At 47.1% G+C, this 12,501-nt stretch overlaps 1 protein-coding gene across 5 annotated transcripts in view; it reads left to right on the top strand.

The window, feature by feature from the left end:
- Positions 1-12,501, top strand: part of LOC144611131 (NACHT, LRR and PYD domains-containing protein 3-like) — an 85,022-nt gene that overhangs the window by 20,379 nt on the left and 52,142 nt on the right. For 4 of the 5 annotated variants that reach the window (XM_078430197.1, XM_078430196.1, XM_078430194.1 and 1 more), the window contains exon 2: positions 1,975-2,127. The gene's annotated coding sequence lies outside the window, so the exon portion shown is untranslated. Of the gene's footprint in view, positions 1-1,974; positions 2,128-7,795; positions 7,858-12,501 lie in introns of those variants that run through there. The other variant, XM_078430195.1, reaches the window with a different exon arrangement.

The following is a 12,501-nucleotide window of genomic DNA, read 5'->3' as shown; positions in this document are numbered from 1 at the left end:
CTTTGTATGGTGTGGATGGACACGGGTGATTTTGCCAGGGTTAGCAGACAGGGGGCGTGCTCGTGTGCGTTGTTGTGATGACGTAATCGATGAGTGGAAGTCCGCTGAGATGACCAGAGTGCGGGGATGGAGTGACCGGTCTGGGAGTAGACAAACTTGCGACCGGAGCCTCTGTGGATGTATCCGGGTCGGCGTAGAAGTCCGTGGTTGATGATGGCAGAGATGCATGGCGGAGTGGAGTGGTCGTTGAGTTGAAGCAGCCTCGCAGCGAAGTACCTCAGTGCCATGCCAGGCAGGAGCGAAGGAGCACAGAGCCCGGAGAAGTTAGCCGGCAACCACGGGCTAGCTGACCAAAGCGTCAGGCACAACCGGCTGATCCAGAGCATGGCCTATGAGGAGGACCGAGGAAGCTGAGCAGCCTAGGGGTTAATAGGGAGCTGAGGACGTGCAGGCAGAGGAGGCAGCCGGGCAGCTGCTAGCGTTAGCAGCTAGCGAGTATCCTGCAGCTCGATGACTGCAGCGGTGGCTAGCAGGGAGCTAGCTAGCTGTCCAGGTAACCCACAGGAGAGCAGTCCAAGCCAGCAAAGACAGGAGTGAGATGTCCAGGAGTGGGTTTGGAGGCAGCGGTGGAAGAGCTGGGCAGACGAAGCCGGGAGGATCAAGCAGAAGGATTAATCCAAGCAGAAGGATTAATCCAAACAGAGAAGATTAATCTAAAAATAGAAAGATTAGTCCAAACAGAGAAGCGGTGAGAAGCGGCGAACAAACAAACGCCAGCGTCCTCTCACGCCACTTCCGGTGAGGATTTGCTGTAAGGAATCCATTTTGAACGTGCTTAGTTTAAAGATACAGCACGGAAACGGGCCCTTCGGCCCATCGTGTCCACACCGACCAGTGATTTTTGCACACTAACACTATCTTTCACGCACTGGGGACAATTTTACATTTATATGAAGTCGCGGCGAGAACGTACAAACTCCGTACAGACAGTACCCATATTTGGGGTCGAACCCGGGTCTCTGGCGCTGTGAGACGCAACTTTACCACTGCACTACTGTGCTGCCCCCTCTCCCCCCCCCCCCCCCCCCCCATATAAAGAAGTGAGTAACTTGAATAAAGAAGTGAGTTGGGTTGGGGCTGTCGGGTGTGTGAGTAGAAATATGACTTTTGCATAAATCCTTTGACCACTTCAAGATAATGCATGTATTTTGCAACCAGTTAATACATTAGCTTCTGGATTTCACCCAACTAACAGCTAACAGTGGCCTGTTTCCTTTATCATCATTGCTTTTTTGCATATCTTTCATTCATTGTTCTTTATCTCTCATCGTCTATATCTCTTGTTTTCCTTATTCCTAACCAGTCTGAAGGTGGTCTCGACCCGAAATGTTAATCATTCTTCGCTCAGAGATGCTGTCTGTTCGCTGAGCTACCTCCAACTTTTTGTGTCTATCTTCGGTTTAAACCAGCATCTGCAGTTCCTTGCTATGCAATACATTTTGGGTATCAAAATTGAAAAAAGAATGGCATTTGTGGAAAATCGGAAGAAAAAGAAAAAATACTGGAAGCACTCAGCAGGTCAGGCAGCATGTTTGACAGTCACAGTGGCACAGCGGTATAGTTGCTGCCTTACAGCGCTTAAAGTGCAGAGACCTTGGTACGATCCTGTCCATGGGTGCTGTCAATACGGAGATTCTACGTTTTCCCCCCTGGCCGTGTGGGTTACCTCCGAGATCGGGTTCCTCCCATACTCAACGACGTACAGGTGTTATTTGGCTTGGTATAAATGGAAATTGTCCCTCGTGTGTGTGTGTGGATTCGTGTGAAGGTGTGGGGATCGCTGGTCGGGGCGGAATCGGGCCGGTTTCCACACTATCTCTAAACAAAACTAAACTGATGATAGTCTGGTACTTTCAGCTGTTTCAGCATTTACCATTTAATCTTTAAATACACTTTTTTTCCATTACGCTGCAGGAAGTATGGCAGCCATTGCACTGCGCCAGATCCCAAGCAAGAGTGAGATATTCAAGTTGATAAGAGCGGGAGAGATTGAACAGAGTGTAGTCGTCCGAGAGAGCAGAAAGCAGAAGAGAGGAGAAGTGGCAGTTGAACAGCAGTGCTGAAAAGGTAAGGGTTTGTGTCTTTCTCCTTTCACTGTAAAAACAGCGGTGGAGTCTGAACAGAGTGCAGTTGTCCAGGACAACGGAAGGCAGTGAAGGTAAGAGGCAGACGAAATGCGTAGGGAGGAGCTGCAGATGCTGCTTTAAACCAAAGTTCTGGGTTTGAAGAAGTTATCTTGAGCCGAAACATTTTTCTATCCACTCTAGATAAATGGAAGCTCACTCTGATGGTAACGTCACTCATTCCTTCCTTCCAGAGATGCTGCCTGTCCCACTGAGTTACTCCAACATTTTGTGTCTATCTTCATTGTAAACCAGCATCAGCAGTTCCTTCTTACACAGCGTGTAAGAATAGATCATGTAGATGGTTGTCTCTTGCCTTGTCACGTGTGGCGGCGCCTAACGGCTGCGGCTCGCTGGCAGTCTGTTTGGCCTTTATTGTTTGTGTGTTGGTGTTGGGGTGGTTTGGTTTTTGGCTGTGTATGTGTGGGGTGGGGGGAAATCTTTCTTTTTTTAGGTCTCTTCCTCGGGGTGAGGCTCGGCCGCGGGGCCTTCCATCGCCCGGTTCCTGCTCGGCCGTGGGACTTAACAGCGCCCGCTGCGGCTCGGCCGCGGGGCCTTCCATCGCCCGGCTCGGCCGCGGGACTTAACAGCGCCGGTGCGGCTCGGCCGCGGGGCCTTCCATCTCCTTGCGGGGGCTGTGCGGGTCGGTCGCCTCGGTAGGGTCGAGCTGTCTGTCCGTGGGAGGGGCATGGGGGAAGAGAGAGGAAGTTTTTTGCCTTCCATCACAGTGAGGGGGTGTTTGGAGTCACTGTGATGGATGTTTGTGTTGGGGTTGTGTGTCTTGTGTTTTTTGTTTTTTTTGCTCTGTGACTGCTGGCAAATTAATTTCGTTCGGTAAAACGAATGACAATGAAGGTATTCTGTATTCTGTCCAGCTGAGTTACTCGAGCATTTTTGTGCCTATCTAAAGTCAGAGGCAGACCAATTTAAAGCTAAAAAAGGCAATTTGAAGTTAACCATTAGACTGGTTGCAGCATTAAATTAGTTCATTGAGTGGTGAGTAAACATACGGCAGGGTGAAGCACAGTGGCTGTGATGGTGAGAGGCTGTGTTGAGGGGAAGTGCTGTGGAGAGGTAAAGTCTGAGTATTTGGCTCAGGCAGGATGGCTATCAGCAGCTGATAGGAGAAAACTTGCTCTGTGAGTGCATCTCGTTATTTAATTATTGAATCAGCGGCAATGGTAATGCCATGTAAGTTCACAAGATATGGAGTAGAATTAGGCCATTTGGCCCAACGAGTTCACTCTGCCATTCAATCATGGCTGATCTCTGCCTCCTAATCCCATTTGCCTGCCTTCCCATAACTCTTGACACCTGTCCAAATCAAGAATTTGACTATCTCTGCCTCAAAAATAGCTACTGACTTGGCTTCCACAGCCCCCTGTGGCAATGTTCCACAGATTAACGACCCTCTGACTAAAGAAGTTCCCCCTCACCTCCTCTCTAAAAGAGCGCCCTTTACTTTTTGCCTTCCCCAAGCTCCCCCTGCTCCCCCTCTACCCCCCCGCTCTCCCTCTCCCCCCCGCTCTCCCTCTCCCCCCCGCTCTCCCTCTCCCCCCCCGCTCTCCCTCTCCCCCCCCGCTCTCCCTCTCCCCCCCGCTCTCCCTCTCCCCCCCGCTCCCCCTCTCCCCCCCCGCTCTCCCTCTCCCCCCCCCCGCTCTCCCTCTCCCCCCCCGCTCTCCCTCTCCCCCCCGCTCTCCCTCTCCCCCCGCTCTCCCTCTCCCCCCGCTCTCCCTCTCCCCCCCGCTCTCCCTCTCCCCCCGCTCTCCCTCTCCCCCCCGCTCTCCCCTCTCCCCCCCGCTCTCCCTCTCCCCCCCGCTCACCCTCCCCGCTCACCCTCCCCCCGCTCTCTCCCCCCCCGCTCTCTCTCTCCCCCCGCTCTCTCTCCCCCCCCACCCGCTCTCTCCCCCTCCCCCCCCACGCTCCCCCTCCCCCGCCACGCTGCCCATCCCCCCCCACGCCCCCCCTCCCCCCACGCTCCTCCTCCCCCCCACGCTCCCCCTCCCGCTCTCCCTCTCCCTACCCGCTCTCCCTCTCCCCCCCCGCTCTCCCTCTCCCCCCCGCTGTCCCTCTCCCCCCCCGCTCTCCCTCTCTCCCCCCGCTCTCCCTCTCCCCCCCGCTCTCCCTCTCCCCCCGCTCTCCCTCTCCCCCCGCTCTAACCTCTCCCCCCCCACGCTCCCCCTCCCCCCCGCTCTCTCCCCCACTGTCTCCCCCCCAAACTCCCCCGGCCCTCCCTCCACCCCCCCCCCCACGCTCCCCCTCCCCCCCGCTCTCCCTCTCTCCCCCCGCTCTCCCTCTCTCCCCCGCTCTCCCTCTCTCCCCCCGCTCTCCCTCTCCCCCCGATCTCCCTCTCCCCCCCCGCTCTCCACTCTCCCCCCCCGCTCTCCCTCTCCCCCCCGCTCTCCCTCACCGCCCCGCTCCCCCTCCCCCCCGCTCTCCCTCTCTCCCCCCCCCGCTCTCCCTCTCTCCCCCCCCGCTCTCCCTCTCTCCCCCCCCGCTCTCCCTCTCCCCCCCGCTCTCCCTCTCCCCCCCGCTCTCCCTCTCCCCCCGCTCTCCCTCTCCCCCCGCTCTCCCTCTCTCCCCCGCTCTCCCTCTCCCCCGCTCTCCCCTCTCCCCCGCTCTCCCTCTCCCCCCGCTCTCCCTCTCCCCCGCTCTCCCTCTCTCCCAACCCCTCTCCCCCCGCTCTCCCTCTCCCTCTCTCCCCCGCTCTCCCTCTCCCTCTCCTCCCCCCGGCTCTCCCTCTCCCCCACGCTCCCCCTCCCCCCCACGCTCCCCCTACGCCCCCCCCCCCCCCTACACGCTCCCCCTTCTTCCCACGGCACCCCCTCCCCCCCCCACGCTCCGCCTCCCCCACACGCTCCCCCACCCCCCACGCTCCCCCTCCCCCCCACGCTACCCCTCCCCCCTACGCTCCCCCTCCCCCCCACGCTACCCCTCCCCCCACGCTTCCCCACGCTCCCCCCTCCCCCCACACGCTCCCCCCCCACGCCCTCCCCCCCACACTCCCCCTCCACCCCACGCTCCCCCTCCCCCCCACGCTCCCCCTCCCCCCCAGGCCCCCCTATGCCCCCCGCTTGCTCCCTCCCCACGCTCCCCCTCCCCCCACGCTCCCCCTCCTCCCCCACGCTTCCCCTCCCCCCCGACGCTCCGCCCCACGCTCCCCCCTCCGCCCCACGCTCCCCCTCCCCCTCACACGCTCCCCCCCACATGCTCCCCCCCCACGCCCTCCCTCCCATGCTCCCCCTTCCCCCCTTGCTCCCCCTCCCCCCCACGCTCCCCCTCCCCCCCACGCTCCCCCCTCCCCCCCACGCTCCCCCTCCCCCCCACGCTCCCCCTCCCCCCCACGCTCCCCCTCCCCCCCTCGCTCCCCCTCCCCCCCACGCTCCCCCTCCCCCCCTCGCTCCCCCTCCCCCCCACGCTCCCCTTCCCCCCCCCACGCTCCCCCTCCCCCCCACGCTCCCCCTCCCCCCCACGCGGGGTAACTAGAAATCCGAGGGGTAACTTTCACACAAAGGGTGGTGGGTGCGTGGAACAGGCTGCCAGTGGAGGTAGTTGAGGCTGGGACTATACCATTGTTTAAGAAACAGTTAGACAGGTACATGGATAGGATAGGTTTGGAGGGATATGGACCAAGCACAGGCAAGTGGGACTCGTGTAGCTGGGACATGTTGGCCGGTGTGGGCGAGTTGGGCCGCAGGGCCCGTTTCCATATTGTATCACTCTATGACTCTAATAGTCTATGTAATTCTGAGCTTATTTGGGGTTGTAGTATTTAATAACTGAATGGCTGTAGGGAAGAAGCTGTTCCTGAACCTGGATGTTGCAGTTTTCAGGCTCGTGCACCTTCTTCCCGATGGCAGGGGTGAAATGAGTGTGTGACCAGGGTGGTGTAGGTCTCTGATGATGCTGGATGCCTTTTTGAGGCAGTGACTGCGGTAAATCCCTTTGATGGCGGGGAGGCCAGAGCTGGTGATGGGCTGGATAGTGTTCACAACTTTTGCAGTCTTCTTCGCTCCTGGGCATTCAAGTTGCCAAACCAGGTCGTGATGCAACCAGTCAATATGCTCTCTACTGGGGGGCGTGTCCAATGCTTGGCTGAGTAGACATAACTTTTCAGCACTCCCGAAAACAAAGCCCTAAACTGCTCAAAAAAGACGAACTAAAGGAATCAAGTACTTTAAATTAAATCAGAAAGTATACAGAACGTACGGATGCCTTCCAAGAAAGTAAAAGGAGGAGTACAACTGCCACAGAAGCAAGCAAAGGAATCAAGAAAAAAAATCGAAGGTAGGCCCACAGCTCTGATGGAGCAGGGAACTAGATTTGGTGACCCCCGGCAGGCGGTGAGTCTGGGGAGGGCTTCCGGTATGAAGCTGGAGTCTACTACTCCCAGCAAGCGCTCTTTGACTCGGGTCAAAATACGAGGGAGTCGCCGTGAGTTACCAAAAAGGCCCACTGTTTGCCGAGAGGCTGCTGATGTTGTGTCTGGAGTTCGGACTCGAATGACGATGAGGTAACGGGAGACTCCACTAGCAGTGGAAGTGGAAATGAGGAAGAAGAAGAAAAGCAAGAAGATACAGAGACTAATATGAAAACGATGCTTCAAGAAATTATTAACAGGCTTAAGAAAATTGAAGGAGATAACAAATTAATGAGGAGAGATAACAAGAAATTTCGTAAGACTTTGAGAAAAATGGAGGAGAAATTTCAAACTGACAAATAAAGTGGATAATATACAAATGGAAAATGAAATGTTAAAATCTAGAGTGGAAAAAAATGAAGACACTATTACTGCAGCAGCAATTGAAAGCAAAAAGACGGCGGAGAAGTTGGATGCCTTTGAAAACTATAGCAGGAGAAATAATGTTAAAATTGTTGGTTTGCCAGAGGGAGTGGAGGGGGAAGACCCAATTAACTTTTTTCAAGATTGGATAGTGACCACTCTGGGAATAGATAAACAAGGTCGGATGGAAATAGAAAGAGCACATAAGGCTCTAAGACCGAAACCCTCGGCTAATCAAAAGCCAAGATCTGTGTTGATTAAATTTTTAAGATACCAAGATCGAGAATTGGTTTTCAAAACAGTCGGGAATAATATAAAAGAGGGAAAACCAATAGAACATGAAGGCACTAAAATAATCTTTTACCCAGACATCAGTAATGCCTTGTTGAGCAGAAAAAAAGAATTTAATAAGGCCAAAAATATTCTATGGAAGAAAGGCTATAAGTTTACTTTACTGCATCCGGCTACTTTGAAGATTATGATCAACACTGGAGAAAATAAATTTTTTAAATACTTTGTCAAAGCAGAAGAGTATGCGGAAGAATTGCCATTGAGAAATGCTTAAGAAGATTCATGAATGATTGATTATTATTAATATCTGTATACTATAGAGGGGATTAACTGTATTAAGGATTGTTAATTTTTAGAAGTACTTGATATATCGGGGGGGTTGGAGAATGTGGATGCTCCACCATAATCATGGGCACAAGTGTGGTGCGGACCACACCTCGTATAATAGAGGGGGGTAATGTTGCTAATCTATTTATTAACAACATTAGAGGGAGGGTCTATTTCTCTATCTTTCTTATTTCTTTTCTGTTTTTATACCTGGACTATGGAGGGGAGCACACTGAAATACGGCACAATGTAAATACCGGAAGAGGTATCAAGGTAAGGAAAAAGGAAAAAAAAAAAAAAAAAATGAAATGAATGGATAACACATTAAAATTTTTAAGCTATAATGTGAATGGGTTAAATGGACCGATAAAAAGGAAGAGAATTTTAACACAGATGAAAAATTTGGAAGTAGATATAGCTTTCTTGCAAGAAACACATCTAACGGAAAAAGAGCATCAAAAGTTAAAGAGAGATTGGGTAGGAAGTATGGTCGCATCTTCTTTTAACTCAAAAGCAAGAGGGGTTGCTATCCTATTTAAGAAAACGCTACCAATTAAGGTACAAAATATTGTAAGTGACCCAGTAGGTAGATTTGTAATGGTACATTGTCAAATTTTCTCAGAATTGTGAACCTTAATGAATTGTGGACCTTAATGCACCAAATATAGATGATGAGAAGTTTGTGCAGGGTACCTTTTTAAATCTGGCGGAAGCACATGAAAATATATTGATAGGGGGAGATTTCAATTTTTGTTTAGATCCAGTAATGGATAGATCATCAAGGACAACGACAAGGACAAGAGCAGCGAAGACAACCTTGAATTTAATGGAAAATTTAAATTTAATAGATGTTTGGAGGAAAAGCCATCCCAGGGAAAGAGACTACTCCTTTTATTCCAATAGATATGATACATATTCTAGAACAGATCTATTTTTGATTTCAGCTCAATTAAGGGGTAGAATAATACAAATAGATTACAAGGCTAGATTGTTATCGGTTCACTCACCATTATTAATGAAAATTACGATGCCAGATAAAGAACAGTCAGTGTATAGATGGAGACTCAACTCTTTACTATTGAAAAGGCAAGACTTTTGTGATTTTATTCGAGGACAAATTGAATTATTTTTGGAAACAAATTTAAATTCAGTTGATGATAAATTTATTGTATGGGATGCAATGAAGGCTTATTTGAGAGGCCAAATTATAAGCTACTCATCTAAGATAAAGAAAGACTATAGGAAGGAATCTGAAAGATTAGAAAAATAAATCACCGTATTAGAAAAAGATTTACAAAAAACTTCTTCAGATACGAAAAAAACACAACTTGCAAATAAAAAATTTCAATACAATACTTTACATACTTACAGAACAGAAAAACTAATATTACGAACTAACCAAAGATATTATGAATTAGGAGAAAGAGCGCACAAGGTATTGGCATGGCAACTGAAAGAAGAATAAATATCAAGAACAATAAATTCAATTAGAACAGATCAAAACATTATTAATAATAATAATAATAATGCATTACATTTATATAGCGCTTTTCATATACTCAAAGACGCTTTACAGGGATTTAGAGAACATAGGGAAATGAATAAATAGATAAATAAGTAAATAAGTAAACGAACAGAGAAAGGAGACAGAAGGTGAGGTGACCTTCAGTGGTTGAAGGCAGTACTGAACAGGTGAGACTTCAGTGATGTTTTGAATGTGGTGAGTGTGGAGGAGTCTCTAACGGTTTGGGGTAGTGAGTTCCATAGGGTGGGAGCAGCGATGGAGAAAGCCCTGTCCCCCCAGGATCTGAGTTTGGTCTGGATGTGGGGGGATAGGAGATTGGCAGCAGCAGAGGGTGCAGGTGGGAGTGTGCCTGTGGAGGAGGTCGGTCAGGTAGGATGGGGCCAGGTTATGGAGGGCTTTGTAGGTTATGAGGAGGATTTTGTACTGGATTCTCTGGGGGATGGGGAGCCAGTGGAGTTTGTAAAGGACGGGGGTGATATAGTCACGGATCGGGGTGTGGGTGAGGAGACGGGCAGCGGAGTTTTGAATGTATTGAAGTTTACTGATGATTTTTGAGGGTGCGCCATAGAGGAGGCTGTTGCAGTAGTCCAGACGGGAGGTGATGAAGGCGTGGATGAGGGTTTCTGCAGCTGTGGAGGAGAGGGATGGACGGAGACGGGCAATGTTTTTGAGGTGGAAGAAGGCTGTCTTTGTGATGTGTTTGATGTGTTTGTCGAAGGAGAGGGTTTGATCAAAGATGATTCCAAGATTCCGGATGTGAGGGGAGGTGGATACTGGGAGACCATCAGTATTGAGGATGAAGTTTTGGGTGGATTTGGTGAGCGTTTTTGGACCAATGATGATGATTTCAGATTTGTTGCAATTGAGTTTGAGGAAATTTGATTGAAGCCAAGATTTTATTTCAGTGATGCAGTTTGTCAGTGTAGAGTGTGTGGTGGGGGAGATTGACTTGGTGGAGATGAGGAGCTGGATATCATTATTACTTATAAACCTAGAGAAATCAATGAGGTATTTAAGCAATTCTACACTAATCTGTACCATTCTGAATCTGAAAAGGATGAAATTAAGATAAATAATTTTTTATCCAAGATACAATTACCAACAATCTCTAATGAGGAGCAGATGGGACTAAATGCCTCCTTTACTTTGAGAGAAGTCGAGGAAGTATTATATTCTTTACCAAGTAATAAATCTCCAGGGGAAGATGGTTTCCCGCCTGAGTTCTATAAAAATTTTAAAGATTTGTTGTTACCAGTATTTATGGAAGTGATACATCAAGCGGAAAAAATTTCTACATTACCAGAATCCTTCTCACTGGCAATTATAACCGTAATTCAAAAAAAAGGGAAAGACCATTTAAATGCATCTTCTTATAGACCAATATCATTGTTGAATGCAGATTATAAAATTGTTGCTAAACTTTTGGCAAGGAGATTGGCAGAATATTTACCGAAGCTGGTTAAGGAGGACCAAACTGGATTTGTCAAAAAAAGGAAAATATCTGATAATGTAGCAAGATTTATAAGTATTTTACATTTAGCACAGAAAAGAAAGGAATTGAGCGTAGCAGTTGCTTTAGATGCTGAAAAGGCATTTGACAGGTTAGAATGGGATTTTTTATTTAAAGTATTAGAGAAGTACGGATTGGGAAATGGTTTCATTAACTGGGTAAAAGCTCTTTATAAACAACCTAAAGCCAAAGTGGTGACAAATGGCCAATCTTCTCAATCATTTAATTTGGAAATATCTAGTAGACAGGTATGTCCCTTGTCACCGGCTTTATTTGTATTGGCCATTGAACCTCTCTGGCAGAGCTAATAAGATCAGATTTAGACATTGAAGGATTTAAAGTTAATCAGGAAAATCACAAAATTACTTTATTTGCAGATGATGTTTTAATTTGTCTTACTAGACCATTGGAATCCTTAAGAAAATTATATTTCAGACTGGAAGAATATGGGAAAGTATCAGGATATAAAATTAATAAAGATAAAACTGAAATAATGCCTCTTTCTGAAGGTAATTATGATCAATGTAAAAGAGAAAGTCAGTTTAAATGGCAAAAAGAAGGCATGAAGTACCTAGGGGTAAAGTAGATAATAAGTTAAATAATCTGTATAAACTAAATTATAAACCACTATACCTTTGCCTATACCTTTACCAAATAATTTTTTTCAAGAATTGAATAAAATTGTGAGAAATTTTCTTTGGAAAGGTAAAATGCCAAGAGTGTCTATGGAAAAATTAACATGGAAATTTGAATTAGGTGGACTGCAATTACCAAATTTTAAAAATTACTATCTGGCAGCACAAATGAGTTTTATTTCATCCTTTTATCAAGAGGGTGGAAAAACAGCATGGGTTAAAATTGAAATGGATAAAATAAAAGAACTATGCCCAGAAGAATTTATCTATAAATGGGAAGCGAAGCTATTAGTTAAGGATCAAGAGTCACCATTGCTAAAAAAATTAATTAATATATTGTTGAAAACAGTTAAAGTTAATGATAAAAGATTTTTTCTAACAGCTAAAACTCCATTAGTAAAAAATAGATTACTGCCGTTTGCTTGGAATAATCAAATATTACAAGTCTGGGAACAGAAGGGTATTAAACATATAGGAGATTGCTACGAAGGAAATACTTTTTTGACATTTTCTCAATTGAGAAACAAATATCAAATTCCAGGGAATAGTATTTTTTTCTATTATCAATTACAATCTTTTTTAAGGGAAAAGTTAGGTAATTCACTGTTTTTATTTCAAATTAAAGGAATTGAATCCCTGATTCAGGGCAAGGGAACTAAAAAATTTATATCTTCAATGTATAAATTGTTACAAAAATCTAGTCCAAAGACAGGAATTCAAAAATCAAGACAAAGATGGGAAACAGATCTGAATATTAGCATTGATGAACCAAGTTGGGAAAGATTGTGTTTAGAAAGTATGAAAAATACTATTAATGTGAGATATAGTTTAGTACAATACAATTTTTTACATCAACTATATTTAACTCCGAAAAAATTAAACAATTTAAATCCAAATTTACCTGAAATTTGTTTTAGATGCAACCAGGATGTGGGTACTTTTTTACACTCCACATGGGCATGTCCTAAGGTAACTTCTTTTTGGAAAGACCTAAAAAACTTTTTGGAACAATTGATGAATAAGACCATACCATTGGATTCAAGGTTGTTTTTATTGGGAGATACTAAAGGAATATTACCAAGATTCATTTTAGATAAATATCAGGAAAGATTTCTCAAAATAGCAATAGCAAAAAAATGTGTGGCGGTCACTTGGAAAGATCACAATGAAATAAGAATTGCAAGATGGTATGCAGAAATGCGTAGTTGTATCCCATTAGAAAAAGCTACTTATAATCTGAGAAATAA

The sequence above is a fragment of the Rhinoraja longicauda genome, chromosome 39 (genome assembly GCF_053455715.1).
Source record: "Rhinoraja longicauda isolate Sanriku21f chromosome 39, sRhiLon1.1, whole genome shotgun sequence".
Taxonomy (NCBI): domain Eukaryota; kingdom Metazoa; phylum Chordata; class Chondrichthyes; order Rajiformes; family Arhynchobatidae; genus Rhinoraja; species Rhinoraja longicauda.
The sequence above is the reverse complement of the archived record's forward strand: the minus strand, read 5'-3'. Positions and strand labels throughout refer to the sequence as shown.